Below are 15,928 nucleotides of genomic sequence, written 5' to 3'. Positions count from 1 at the left end.
GAAAACCCATCTATTCCATGCGGCTGGCCTGGCGTAGTTTTGATTGGGCTTTGCTAGGGGTTTTATATGGGGTATTTTAGAGCAGGCTTTTTATTCAATATTTATTGTGATTTTTATTATTGCCTGTTCACCGCCCTGAGTCCCGTAAGGGAGATAGGGCGGTATATAAATTTAAATAATAAATAAATAAATAAATAAAAACAAGATATGATCAGAATCAGTTATTTCTTCGCAAGTTTTGCTATTTGTTAGTTTAAAAAGTAGGCACAGTTGGACAAGCCGTAAACTCTTCAAAATGGTACAGTTCTTATTTATTCTGATATTCTTTTTCAATAGTAATAGTAAGAGTCTGCACATACTGTAGCATCATAGGCTGCATAGAAAGAACAACACAATAATAATAAAAATAGTAAAAGCAGGTGAAAAAACTTTAGGTTTGCATAAAGTGGCCTTGCTTTAGCTTTGTGAGACACTGCACACTGTAAATGGCTCTGTGGTCCTCCATCTTTAATTTGCCCATTGAGGCAAATTTGGCCATTTGGAAAAGAGGTTTTTGGGTATCCTGCTTCTAATATTTGCAGGAAGTATTTCTGGGAACTGCCACAAAGCTTCTTCTAGCTATTGCAAGTACTAGGAGAGATTGAAGAGGAGATCAAAGTGAAGCAATGTAGCTATTTTGCTCTTAGAAGTCTGAAGTCTGCTTTGCTAAGCAATTTTGAGAAGGAGCTTTGCTCAACACTTCACAGCAAAATGCACACTCAGAGATTTGCACACCCTAAAAACATATCAGTTCTCCCATTTAAGGACAAGAGATTGGTTTGGAATCTCTTGATGCCAAGGGTATAGACCTGTGAACTGGAATCCAGCACAGTTCCTTCCCAGCTTCCAATGTAATTTATATTCCAATAATCTATCTGGGCACAAAGTGCTTCCTTCCTATTTAGAAGGAGTACAGCTGCCTAGAAAAAGCAGCAAGGATAATGGGAAGCATCTTGCAGGAGTGGGAATTAAATTTAGATAAAGGTCTGGGAAATTGGTGCTTTCAAACTGCTTATGTCTACCATTGGTGAATGAGAAAATTACCCCAACATTAATTGCAAGAGCACTCATGGTATATTACTACAGTTCTAAATGTGCCTATAAGACCCCAAAGGCTGGGCCTCAATAATTTAGATTATTCATTGGATTTACATTTATAATAAATGTGAGGTATATTTTTAGTGTGAACAGTGGAAATTAGGCTGTCAGGGGTATCTTTTGATTGATTGATTAATTAAACCATTTGATGGTTCTTGATTCTAAGAGAAGGATGAATTAATTTGCTTGTTATAAATGATATGATATTCAGGGGACTGAAATATTGGGTTGATAGCCCTTAATGACTGGCTTTAGCATTGATCAGTAAACATGGGATGTTTCCCTCTTCAAGGCAATGAAGGATGTGATAAGCCAAGTGCGTTTGTAAAACACAATAAAACCTATTATATAGAAGCAGAGTGCAAATAAAGAAAAGAAACTGAGATAGAATTTTGGGAGTAGTTTAAAGTACAGGCTGCTCCCTTTATAGGTTTGGGGTATTTTTATAATGTTGAACTAATCTGTATATTTGAAAATGTGAACATTATTATCTATAAGCCTCCTTTGACTGGCCAAGTGTCTGCAACTCAAGCAATTCTTATTACATAAAAAATTAATTGGAATTTTGGGCATCAACAATACTCATCCAATTTGGCTTTCTAATCTAATTANCTATCCCTCTGTTAATGCAGCCTAGCACTGTGTTGGCTTTTTTGGCAGCTGCAGCACACTGCTGGCTCATATTTAAATGATTGTCCACTAGGACTCCAAGATCCCTCTCACAGTTACTACTATTGAGCAAGGTACCCCCTATACTATACCTGTACATTTGGTTTTTCTTGCCTAAGTGTAGAACCTTACTTTTTTCACCCTTGAATTTCATTTTGTTAGATAGCGCCCAGTGTTCAAGTCTGTCCAGATCCTCCTGTATCCTAAGCCTGTTTTCTGGAGTGTTGGCTATTCCTGCCAGCTTGGTGTCATCTGCAAACTTGATGAGTTCCCCATCTATCCCCTCGTCCAGATCGTTGATGAAGATAACAGCATTCTGTGTGCCTTTGGCATATAGCCATGCTGGGCACTTGACCACAGAAATTATCTTCAGACAACACTGGATCCCTCGGCCAAGAAATGGAAATTAGCACCTCCCCCTAGAGTCAGACATGAGTGACAGGGAGACTTTTACCTTCCTATGTAAGAATGTGTGGGCTGTTACTTTGCTCTGCAAAGATGATAAATTGGAGGCAAGGAATTTTCTATAAGTTCCTGTCCTGTATTTTGCTCTAGTGTTACCATCAGGAAAGCTGTTCTCAGTAAAGACAGTATCAATATTTCATGCCTTCCTTTCTATTTACTTTTATAAATGTCAAAATATCCCTTGGATTCCTGCAATTTCTAGTAATCATTACAACTCTACGTGCAGTTTGTTTTGTTTAGCCTTAGAGGATGCTTTTCTTGGTCCCATTTTTCTTCTTCTTATCCTCAACTGCATTCCCCTTAAGTGACATTCAATCTAGGGATCTGAATGTTTTATTTTTCAGGGCCATCATTGTAATACTTGTAAATATAATGGCAACAAATATAACCAGAGACAAAAATCTTGTGAGTTTCCTGATACATTCCCTGTGTGCAGCTGAAATCACAGAGGATAAAGGTAAATACATCCATCTGAAATATGGAATAGCACTGAAAAATGGTTATTATATTATATCCCTTCAAATGACAAGAAAGAAAACCTAAACATCAATAGGACACATAGGTGATTTTGTTATGTAGATTGTTATAAGATCTGTTTGAAACTTCTATTTAAATGTTTATTTGCAAAGTTATTTCATTGAGATTTCTGAGGAGTTGAATGACTGAACATACACTCAATTCAGAAAAGAGACTTTCTATTGTTGTGGCCCATACCTGGCTCAGCTAAAGCAATCAAACCACTTTAAAGATACAACATAATTTTATTTAGCATGCAATCAATAAACAGTAAGCAGTCCTGATCAAAAGCAGAACAGAATTTATTTAACTTTGACCTAGATTGTAAAGACAAGACGAAGGAAAAAGGCTGGCTTTGGAGACTGGATAAACCCATCTATGTGGCTTTATTATTATATATCTTTTCCTGCATTTTCATCATGCCAGCCATACTATCTTTGAGATATGGTCAGTGAATAGAAGCAGTTTAGTTGACCGGCCACAGGTGCCTAACTGAGTCTTCTCTCTGTCACCAGTCAGGATCAATTTAACTTGCTCCAAATGTTTTCTTAGAAAGGCACTTTATACAGTTCATATGTTTGGGCAAGGGGAGGCATCTCAAAGGCTTGGAATGAATACAGCTATGCCTGTGTCAAAGATAATGGATCGATTTGGAGATAACCAACCAATAATCTGATTTAGAATCCAATTCATTTAAAGCTTTTCCCAAAAGATAAGCATTCTTAAATCTCCTATACAACTGTTAAATTCTAGAGTCAAGTCAAAAGGATTTTCTATGTTCAGACCTGACAAAAGAATTATTATTCACTTCGTTAACAAGATTTTTCTGTATTCTCAGACTGTTTTTTAACTTTTGTGATCTGGTTTAGACCATAATAAAATATTTGTTCATTCAATTTGGAAAGTTGATTTGATTCAGAGATTTCATCCAATATGTTTATACTCTATATTTTAACTGTTTTTTTTTTTTTTTGCATAGTTCTGGTGAGTGGAGTGCAAAAAAAAAAAAAGGATTTTTTTCAAGATTGTAGCAAAGAAAGGCATGGATACTTTTGCATGCATAATCTTCTTAGTGGCTGGAGAAATCATGTGATCAGGATGTAGATTCAGAGAAAGAGAGAGAGAGAGAGAGAGAGAGAGAGAGAGAGGACTCCAACTTCATTTTTATTTCCAAGAGTGCTTTTGGATCTGTCTAAGTTTTCATAGAAAATAAAAATGATGGGTATCAGCATCAGCAGCCCAAGAAATGTTCACCTACCCCTTCCCCCCTCAAACCAAAAGTATACATCCTTGAGGGAGATGGGTGGTTTAGAAACGTGAAATGTAAATAAACAAATACCAGGAAATGTTGGCGAAGTTGATCCTTTGAAATTAACAGACATCTTGTGAATGGGGCAGCTTCTCAAGGTCACTAACAATCTTTTCTCTAATATGTCCATTAGCAAGCAAGGAAACAAGGAAAGAATAAATAAATAAATTCTGAATATTTGGTTTAGATAGACTAAACAAGAGAGTTAGTTTTAATGAAATATTGGATTTCTTTTGCCTCTGCTGCATTTTTTTTTTTACCTTTTAAAATCTTCAGTTGTTCCATAGATGGTGATATTTTTCATACCTGCATAAAACATGTTAATTAGTAGCATAAAGTTAAGGTTAAAGAACTTGTCTATGTTCTAATCCAAAATATTATTGATAGAGAATAGGATTCTGTGGGCCTTCAAAGGGGTGTTTTGTTTGAAAGGGGCCATTTGGGATTTNAGGCTGCTCCCTTTATAGGTTTGGGGTATTTTTATAATGTTGAACTAATCTGTATATTTGAAAATGTGAACATTATTATCTATAAGCCTCCTTTGACTGGCCAAGTGTCTGCAACTCAAGCAATTCTTATTACATAAAAAATTAATTGGAATTTTGGGCATCAACAATACTCATCCAATTTGGCTTTCTAATCTAATTAGTTTTGTCATCCCCTGAAAAATCCATGATTCACATTATTTAAAATTTAAATGAACCAGCTTTTCTAAAACACACCTCATTCCCCTGGAGCATGTGCAAACTTTTTATGGAAAGTGATAGATATTCACCAAGTTCTTACCTCTTACAATTAACCGAGAAGACTTTAGCTTAAGATATTATCTCTTTCCACAACTGCCTAACACAGATTCTGAACATTTCATTTGGTCTTTAAGAAGTGCAGACAAAAGGTGTTCAAAGCAACAGAGAACCAGCTTGAAACAATTTTGAATTGCGGCTGATAGAGTATTGATTTAGAGAATTTGCTGAAATATTGTTGGAGCTGAGAACATAAAATCAGGATGGAGGCTAATTCAAAGCTAAATTAATGGGATGTGTAATGTTTTAGATGAAGTAATGGCTTATGAAGCTTCGTGACAATTTTACGGTTACACTTTTCATTCTTAAACGTGTCTTTGGATTTGTTTTGGTCTATTTACTATGGATCCTGCAGTATCTGATGGTGATATAAATTCTAGCTTTTAACTGTTTCTTTAAATATTGCTTTTCCTCTCTATGGGGTTCAATTTGTTCTGCAGTTCATAAGAGAATAAAATATTTTTGACTGCTAAGATTTCTGATTTCAAAAATCCTGGGTTTCTTTTCCTTGGTTAAATGTGTTTGTGAATTACTTTTCTATCCTGCTTCAATGTGCTGCTTCTTCAGCATACAAATAGCCTTTATTTAGCAACTGCCTCGTTTAATAATCATTCCCAGTTATGATGGTGAGGAAAACGTAACCTCCTTGCACTTATCACCATTAAAGGTTTGTAAAGCAAAGGAAAACTGAAAGTAAGAGCACAGTCACAGTTTCACTTACGGACCACTTGACATAATACCACTTATAGTTGCCAAACAAGGACTACTTGACTGTATAAAAGGTTAAGATTTCCAGAAGTCTGAAGTGTGTATCAGATCATTATTGTGAAAATAGAACTTGCCCTTCTGATAGCATTTTTCAGCTGTTTTTATCAGGTCAAGCTGGAAATGTCTTTTTCCCAGATGATACTACAACATACTATTCAGCTTCTCTCACTAAAGAAATATGCAGAAATTAAATTTTCATACTTTGTTACCTAAATCAATGGGATAGTTATATCTTGGTTCAAAAACATCCTTCGGATTAAATGTTAGAATTGTAAAATGATGATGATGATGATGATGATGATGATGATGATGATGATGATGATGATGATGATGATGATGATGATAGCAGAGTTCCAATATCTCAGGGGCTGCCACAAAGAAGAGGGAGTCAAGCTATTCTCCAAAGCGCCTGAAGGCAGGACAAGAAGCAACGGGTGGAAACTGATCAAGGAGAGAAGTAACCTAGAACTAAGGAGAAACTTCCTGATAGTTAGAACAATTAACCAATGGAACAACCTGCCTCCAGAAGCTTTGAATGCTCCAAAACTGGAAGTTTTTAAGAAGAGACTGGACAGCCATTTGTCTGAAACGGTATAGGGTTTCCTGCCTGAGCAGGGGGTTGGACTAGATGACCTCCAAAGTCCCTTCCAACTTTATGATGATGATGATGATGATGATGATGATGATCTCTGCCATGGAATGCCACCTTGCCATGGCAGTGGGATCTCTATGATCTGTTGATGTTGAGAACTATTGTATTGCAATGATCACTTGAGCCATAAAAATCTCACTTGAAGGCCAGGACTAGGTGCATCCCCAAGCCATATGCAATGGTGAATATTTCATCATCATCAGCCATTCAGTCATATCCAATATCCAATACTTGACCACTCTATGCCCCTCTGTCTCACATCATTTCCTTCAGGCCCACCATGGTCATCCTGGTGTCATACTTTATAGTGTCCAGCCATTGGGTTCTAGGGTGGCACCTTCTCCATTTTCCTCTGATTTCTCAACACGATTGACTTTTCAAGTGAGTCAACTTGTATTACTGCCTTTGTTTGGCAATCTTTGCTTCAAGTGACTTTGATAAGATTTCTTTGTGATTTTTGTACTCCATGAGATGTGTTATACAGTAGTTATCTCCAGTACCACAGTTGGAAGATGTCTACCCTTTCCCTATCTGCAGCCATACGTAGCAATTGGAAAAATTATTGCACTGACTTTTATATTGAATATTAGAAAACTAATGTTCATACTGGATTGGCCATTGCCTGGATCAAAAGAGATGCATCTGGGCATCAGATGACATGTGGGCCACAGACCTTGGTGCCCTCTACTAGGTAACCAAGGCAAGAAACTGCAGAGCAACTGGCAGGCAGACAAAAATCAAAATCCTTATCTACATCTGGAAGCAGAATTATCATGTAATGCTATTTTGAAACCAATCCCTCAGTAAGAAGATTTCAAAAATAGATGTACCAATTTGGAAAGAAAGCTAGATGCAATCATTACTAAACAAAAGCTTATGGACCAAGAAAAGTTCATATTTAACATCAAATACTTTATAGATGTTGAATAAGAAACACTAGATAGAACATCAGTCCAATAGGCAATTAGAAAAATCTGAATAACAGCAAATGTATGATAAAAGCTCTCTGGATGTGGAAATAGAAAAGAAGAGTCAAGATTTACAAGGAAAGTTATTCCCTTAGACATGAAAATGAACAAATTTGTAGATACAAGCAGTCTAAGCTACCTGAAACGCAAAAACAATTACTTGGAAAATAATTAAAAGGTATTGGAATGTATAGCAAGAATAAAATATATCTCCTAAAGCAAAGAAATGGGAGAACTTTATCCGAGATTTTTCTAGACAGAAACAAAGAATTAGAACCCATTTCTATATCAATGAATGGTGAAGCCATCCAGCTAATATATAGTGCTGCTTATGTTATTGCAGCGAACGTGGACATGAAATTAAAGGAAAAAAGCAGGTAACAAACAAGAGCAGGAAACAAACGCAGGTAACAAAAGGTGAACCTAAATGGAAAATGTGCTTAGAATTGAAAGGAGAAAAGGGATTGGGCTGATCTGAGCCCATACCTGACATTCAAGAACTAAAACAGAGAATTGTGTATTAGGAAACCTCAAGGGCTATGACCCTCATATTAACCAATAAAAGCAAAATTTACAATTTAGAACAAATCTGCATCTATTTTGCAGGTATTGGAAAATTGGAGGCCATCTTGATGAGATACATGAATTTTGGCTTAAATATCTTAACAGCTTACATACATAGTTAGCCAGTCAGTTCAATGTTACACTAAAGAAGAGAAGAAATGGAGACTGGAAGCCAAAAAGAAGAACATTTTAAACAATGAAACACAAAACGAAAGGAGGCATACTTAAAATTAGGAAGAATTTTGGAACAGCTTATTTCAGCCCAGATATAGCAACTCTTTTGGATATCTCTTACATAAATAGATGCTACTTTTACAATCACTAAGCCTTGGGTAGGTTTCAGATAAAGCAGAATACTGGCCAATAGTGGTTATGATTTATGATAAAAAGAAGCAGAAGAGGAAACAGATTTTTGGTAGGTTTTTTTTTTTAAATTGAGCCTTGGTAAAATATTCATTTTTACTGTTGCTGTTCTTCTCAGACAGAACAATTTTAGCTTTCTTCATCTTAAAATAGCTACCATTAAGTTTTTCAAGTCTGTGAACAGTTATTCTTAAATAAGTCTTTAGTGTACTGTTTGCTTTTCTCGGAATTTACTTAAAATATTAATAAGATTGCTGTTAATCTTTTCAACAGTTGTATTAAACCCTGTGATTTGCTACATACAGTATTTTTCTTCTTTGGGTAAATGCCAGTAATCTCTGAGACTTGTTTTTGTTAATCCATATCTGATAACTGAGTACATTCTTATAATGTACCGGGCTCCAGTACAAACACTGTCACTGTCATGTATACAGAGGTGGGAATTAAGAAGGATGAAGTCAGAGTAAGGCACCAGACCAGAAATCAGGAGATTTGATAGCAGAGAATATTTGTAGCTGAGGTTTAAATTGTGGAGTCCTTGGTGGTCTCTGAGCTTGGTGGTTTTCTTGCAGATGTTTCATTACCAAACTAGGTAATACTAGGTGCACTGATAATGTTACCTAGTTTGGTAATGAAACTTCTGCAAGAAAACTGCCAAGCTCAGAGACCACCAAGGACCCCCACAACTAAGAGACTGTGAGTTCTAGTCCTGCCTTAGACATGAAAGCTGATTGGGTGACTTTGGGCCAGTCAATCTCTCTGTGCCCTTCCAACCTATGCGACTATTTTCTTGTCACATGTTCCTTGCTAATCACACTAATACCAGTACAAATAAAGAAGGAGGTATATTTTTGTGTTTCATCTTTCATTATAGAACATTTTGGGAATACAAATATTGTATAACCCGTATCATGGCTTCTTGTTCTTCATTAGTGCTCTATATTTATCTAAGAAAATATGAACTGCTGTTCATCTTCTTTGGAGTCATGAATATGAAAAACCATTTCATATTGTCAAAGGCTTTCTCCGGACTGATTAAAAAAAAGACTGATAGCTGCTTTCTGCTATTTCTAATTCTTATAGCCATTACTATTCAAAATGTATCTGATACTGTCTCTGATGTATTTGTTTGGTACAAGTCCAGTCTGGTCAATATCAAATATTGCTGTAAAAAACTTATAACCTACATTCAATAAAAATAGACTAGCACAAGTCTGTTTTAAAGAAACCTGCTATTGTTGTTGTTGTTGTTATTATTATTATTATTATTATTGTTGTTGTTGTTGTTGTTGTTGTTGTTATTTGCTATTATTATTGCTATTGCTATTGCTATTGCTACTGCTACTGCTACTACTATTATTATACAGCTCCTAGTTAAAGCCCATGCAAAGGATCTGCCTTTTAAAGGAAAAGTAATTATGCCTGGAGGACACCAAACCCCTGGACAAAGTCTGACCATATGAACTGAACCTCACCCTGCAGAGGGAATTATGATAGAGGCAGTGGTGGGATTCAGCCGGTTTGCACCACTTCGGCAGAACCGGTAGCTAATTTTTGTTGCCCAGGCCCAGAATGGACTTCCGGAAGTGGCATCCACACAGAGAACCGGTTGTTCACGTATTTGAATCCCTCTATCTATTCACTGGATAAAGGTGAAAGGCAAAGGGATCATGAGGCTGCAGCAATAAGGAAAATACAAGCACAAGGAGATGGATTTATAGGCACCTAACATAAGAGTTGGTTTGAAAGAGGGGTAAAAGAGGCCATTTATGTTGACACTGAGCAGCCCTCTCTCAACAGAGGGAGGGGGGAGTAAGACATCACTTGTCTCCTGTCCACAATGGAGCCCTTTCAAAAGTTCCAAGAAGATTCCATCCCATTTGCACTCTGATACAGGTGACCTTGCAGGCACAGATAAACTTCGAAGTGGCCTCAAGAGATTGCAAAAAAGATATGATCCTTCCAAACCCCCTCCCTCCCCGCATCCTGTCAGAACTAATCCTTCCATTCCCCCCATTATCCTGACAGAACTGATGAAGCTTCTTGGATGAGAAGTGAAATGTCTTCTTTTTCTTCCTCTTCAAGGGAAAAAACAGTCCAGTTGCCTTTAGAAAAAATACCTTTGACACCAGCACAAATTAAACAACAACCACTTCTGATGATAATTCATCATAATAATGCAGCTGTCTCAGAATTCAGTTTCATGTAGTGATCCAAACAGACATCACATTTTTCATCTACAATTATTGTTTGTTTTTTTAAAAAAATCTGACTTTAAAGGTAAAATATGATTGATTTTATTCCCTTCCCCGACCCATCAGATAATCAATGTTTTCAAAATAGCTTAAGTTGTGATTGGATTAGCATTTTTTCTTTTGATAATATTCTACCCTCTCCCTGCAAACTCTGGGCTACTTCAGATTAAAATAAATAGAGAAAAAATACCAAGCTAAGAGAGTTTGAGAAATAATTTTTCCATACACCAAGCCAATAGGATTGTGGTTGATTGCCTATGTGACTCGTCAACCTACTATTAGGTCGAGTTATGCCTGCAGTATTCCAAGTGTGGCCTTACCAAGGAATTAACACTTCACGTGATCTTGATTCTATCCCTCTGTTAATGTAGCCTAGCACTGTGTTGGCTTTTTTGGCAGCTGCAGCTGCTACTTAGGCCAAAAACATTATAACTAGTGATGGGATTCAGCCAGTTCGCACCACTTTGGCAGAACTGGTAGCTAATTTTTTGTTGCCCGGACCCAGAATGGACTTCCAGAAGCGGCATCCACACAGAGAACCGGTTGTTCACATATTTGAATCCCACCACTGATTATAACACTTTCTTGCCACATGACCAAGAGAAGATTTCAGGTCAAGGCCTCTATTCTGATGACTAACATTTTGAAAATTGTGATTGTTATCAGGCTCAGTTTTGAAAGTGTAAGGCCAGCTAACTTTAGCAGAAACCAAGATGAATTAAAATTAACCTCAATAATTCCCCTGCATTCTGCCATTTACTGGTGACAACCTAATTAAAGCAAATTGCAGAACAAAATTAATTTGAGTCTGAATAATTTGCCTCAAAACAGATCCCAAAGGTGGGGTGAGATGAGAGAAAAAGAGACTCGAGCAAGATCAATCAGTTGAATGAGGAAAGAAATCCCCAGTTTGCAACATGATCAGTACATATATGCATTGATGAAATTATGGTAGGTGGGAAGAAGCATGCTGAGCTTCTCTAGATAAAGATGAGAAGATAAAGCAGCTCCTGTTTATAAGCCCTCTGCTCCTTCCTCACTGTTGCCAATGAGGCAGGTTCAGAGGCATGATCCTGAATTGGTGGCCTATTGTTGATACAAAAACTTTGTTTGTCCAATGAAACTTAAGTATATGTTATATAGAACATAGCATATAAGCGTTTCTTTTTTAAGTATTCTCTCGGGTAAGTCCCATCATCTATTTTTTTGGTTTCCACTTTAGTCTTTTTCCTTTGCCCAGTATCTTTCTTAATCAATGTATTTTGCTGAATCAAAAAGTTTTTCCGTATGTTCGTAAATGTTGCTGTAGATATAAAAAGTAACGGAGCTTCTGCCTTTCCATGTTTGTTGAAAATCTTTTTCTTTTTCTTTCTCTCGGCTTCTCTTATCATTTCCTTTCTCTCCGATATTCCTGACATCGCTACAGTCCATTTTATCCAATCTGTTTTCTTGTCCTCAGATTTATTTTGTAGTCTTAAGGGATAAGTTGTTTTTTCCAATTCTTGTGAATTTTTCCCCCACTAGGATTAAATCATGTTTCCTTGTTTTGTTAAGTTCCATCTTTAAGTCTCTATTCTCAATTCTATATCCATTTATCTGTTTTATCTGCTCCTTCTCTGTTGTTGTTTTCTGGGAATTGTTTTGTTGTAGAGTTAACTTAGAAATAGATTGATTTATATTTTCAAAGTTATTTTGGGTTTCTTTGTGGTTTAAAATCATTGTTATTTGAATTAGTTGCAGTATACTATATATCTCCTCCTGTGAAGTATTTATGTTTTCTTGATATGTTCTTTCTACATGTCTCTGATCCATGATGGTCAAGAATTTGAGTTTTTCCTCTTCATTTCTTTTTTCTGCAAATAGTTTTAGAGTCCCAATTAAATAGATATTTGTAATCCAAATAGTTCAAAAAAGATTTTTTTTCCTGAAATTTATAGTTCTCTCTTTGTCTACAGCCCAGATTATTGTTTTTTTTTTGTCACAGCTGTTTTTTGTTGTTAAAACTTTGAAGGTCACAAACACAGATTAGCTTTTCCCAGGTTTTGCCAAATCTTATATTAAAGTCATAGTCTTCATCCACCACTAGGTGTCAGCAACTATTTGTTTTTCAATTTCCAAAATGAACAATTATCTTTAAAATGAGAGCCTTAACCATTCAAACAATTTTAGATTTATCCAGATTTAAGTTTTAAGGTTTTATATTTATTTCACTTCCATATATTTTGATCCTCCATAAAAAGATTAATTTGCCACTTCCATTAGTATAAGGATGGGGTGAAAACTCTCCTCCTTCCCTTTGGAAATATTTTGCTTCTTGGGGATCTTTTCCAGGAAATTAAATGTAGAATAGAAAAGAGAAGATCAAATTCCTCAACCAGTTTCAAGCACGCTGTTCACAGTTGTGCTGATTAGTGCTTTTGGATTTCGGTTGCTAGTAGCTTGGGCTGGTTGATACAATACGACCAGCCTTTCTCCTGTTGGGTTAGAAGGCTATCCCCAAGTCAAAAGGAACAGCCGTTGCCATTCCAGAATCGCTGGAGCACTCTTCTTTCTTTGTCACCTCTCCGGGGCGACTTAGACCTGTTTAGGGTCCTCAGGCAGGGCGAAATAAACCGCGAAGGTGCGGAGAATCCACAAGCCTGCGACTGGTTGCTAATGTGCAAAATCGGAAGTCAACATGGAAGCATTTTCTAAGCATTCTATTCTTATATGCTTTATTTCCATCATGTAGCATCTTTATCACATTCTATCACATTCAGCAACCAACCTTCCTATCCATACCCCAAGGTTGCTTTTTCAGGAGGCAAGTGGACTTTCTTGGTTTTCTTTGAAGATGTTTCACTTCTCACCCAAGAAGCTTCTTCAGCTCTGACTGGATGGTGAAACTTCTTGGATGAGAAGTGAAATGTCTTCAAAGAAAAAACAAGAATGTCCAGTTGCCTCCTGAAAAAGCACTTTTGGGACAACCATGACCTGGATGACTGAGAATCTCCATAGGTTTCCTATCCATATTTGTACAAATATGCCATCATTCAACACACAGATTTTATTATATGCTATTTTAAATCAGGAAATGTACAATAAACTTAAATTTGCTGAAGAGCAAAAATCTGGCATGTACGAACCCCCTGCTTAGCATGTTACTTCCAAGATCTTGTTCATTGTCACCTCTTGTCATTTTTCAAACAGAATTTATGCCAAATACCTTAATGTTTTTGTATTCAGTGAAGTTTTTGCGATGCTCTCATTGAGAAATATACCTGTTTGGTCATAACCTCTCTCATCTATTACTTGAAATGCTTGCAGATTGAAAGAGAGAGCAATTTTATTCTAAGATGAGATTTAAAAGCAAGATAAATGCCAATTTGTTAAGAGACATATTTTCCTTTAGGACATCTGCAGCACTTAGGTCCATAAGCCAAGACGGAATGCTAATGTGCTTCTTTAAGAAGATGTTAATTAAACAGAAATTCTACTTCACTTTTTTATGGTTTAACATATTATTTATACAAAGAGCTGTATTGGAACATCATGGCACATGAAATTTCCTCTCTATGCTTTGCATGGGAAATACTTTATTGTGATATTTGTAGCCCTGGTATTTGCTGATCTGCTACACTTGTTTTTGCTTGTACTTGCATTCAAACTCCAGATCTCTTTGATCTCTCTCTGTATACTTATGTCTTTCTAGTGAATCTAATGGCATTTCATTCTGTGTAATAAGGGTGGTGTAGTATTATATTTTATTACATTCCTGTATCTAAGATATTACTCTTATTATGACAAATAATAATTAAATAATATTAGCAGCAACCACAGCAACAAGAAATGCAAAAAGAAAAAAGAAAGAAAAAAAAAACAAGCCATGCATTTTTGATTAACCAATGTATTAGGATGTGGTTAATCATTAGCTTTCCAAATTGTTGGGTGTTAAGAAGCAACTGGCCATCAAATGAGAAGAGAGAACTCATTGGAAAAGACCCTGATGTTGGGAAAGATTGAAGTCAAAAGGAGAAGGGGATGGCAGTGGATGAGGTGGTTAGATAGTGTTATCAATGCAATGAACATGAATATGCATAAACTCCAGGAGACAGTAGAGGATGGAGGGGGGCTGGAGTCATGAAGTGTCAGACATGACTTAGTGACTGAACACCAATAAGCAGTTTCTCTCTCACAAACATATTAAAGGACAGAATGATTGTAGAGTTGAATAACTGCAAATGGCACAGAGTGAAAATCTACCAAACTACCTATCATTTACCTATCCTCATTTGAAAAAAGATCTTCTAGAACAGCATTCCACCCTACCGATTTCAAGATCATTTCTGGCCAGCCGTCTTTCAAGTTCCTCAGAGGTGGGTCATGTAAATAGTATATTTGAAACTTTGAGAATGTAATTTTGCAATGGGATGAAATGTGAAAATCCACAGGTGATCTGCTTTAGTGGGTTAGTATGAAAGCAAAGAACAAATAATTACTTGTATGTATCTTTTTAATTTTTTTAAGAATGTCCATTATACCTAAGGTGGAGCTCAGAGATATTCTTATAAGTATTGTGTAAATGATCAAGAGTCTGACATTTTGCTTTTCACATACTAGTTTCCCATTAAATATACATTTTTTTTTTAAAAAAATCCTCTGGTAGATAAGGAAGCCTGGTACATACTTAGAATACTGGTCATCACAATAAAAAAAAGATGCTGAGACCCTAGAAAGAGTGCAGAGAAGAGCAACTAAGATGATAAAGGTCAGCAGGATAAATTGTACAAGGAACAGATAACGGAACTTTGTAGCCAATGGAACTTTGTAGCCAACAAAGGTTTAGGGGTGACACGGGAACAGTTTTTCAGTACTTGTTACAGAGAAGGGGTCAACCTGAAGGCAGGATAAGAAATAATGGGTAGAACATCATTAAAGAGATATCTAACCTAAAACTAAGGACAGTGCTGACGTCCTGACAGTGAGAACAATTGACCAATGGAACAGCTTGCCTTCAAAAACTATGGGTGCTCCATTTCTGGAAGTTTTCAAGAAAGAATTGGACCACCATTTGTCCAGGATGATATAAGGTCTCCTGCCATGGGCAGGGGTTTGGACTAGAAGTTCCTTCCAGCCATGTGATTCTATACCAAAAAGGTCTCTACGGTTACATTGGTACTAAATGGCATCACATTACCTATTTTTGATTAAGATTCCTTAAATTTGGTGAATATCTGATCTTATATTAATTGAGTCTGTGCAAAGAGAACATAATTGGTCTCATCAAGATGCTTTACATTATTCTCTAGAGGTGATGCCATTTCCCTACTTGAGACACAGAGCTGACTTGATGGGCTTTTAATGAGATGGTTTGCTTCACTCCAGCTACAGTACATGTTGTATATCTGACTGGAAGGACCAGAAACCACACAGCAATGTCTTCTACTGGATATGCCAGAGGAGACAATCAGCTCCACAGC

Source organism: Protobothrops mucrosquamatus, unplaced genomic scaffold (genome assembly GCF_001527695.2).
Source record: "Protobothrops mucrosquamatus isolate PMUCROS unplaced genomic scaffold, P.Mucros_1.0 scaffold678, whole genome shotgun sequence".
Classification (NCBI taxonomy): Eukaryota; Metazoa; Chordata; class Lepidosauria; order Squamata; family Viperidae; genus Protobothrops; species Protobothrops mucrosquamatus.
Note: the sequence above shows the minus strand (reverse complement) of the source record.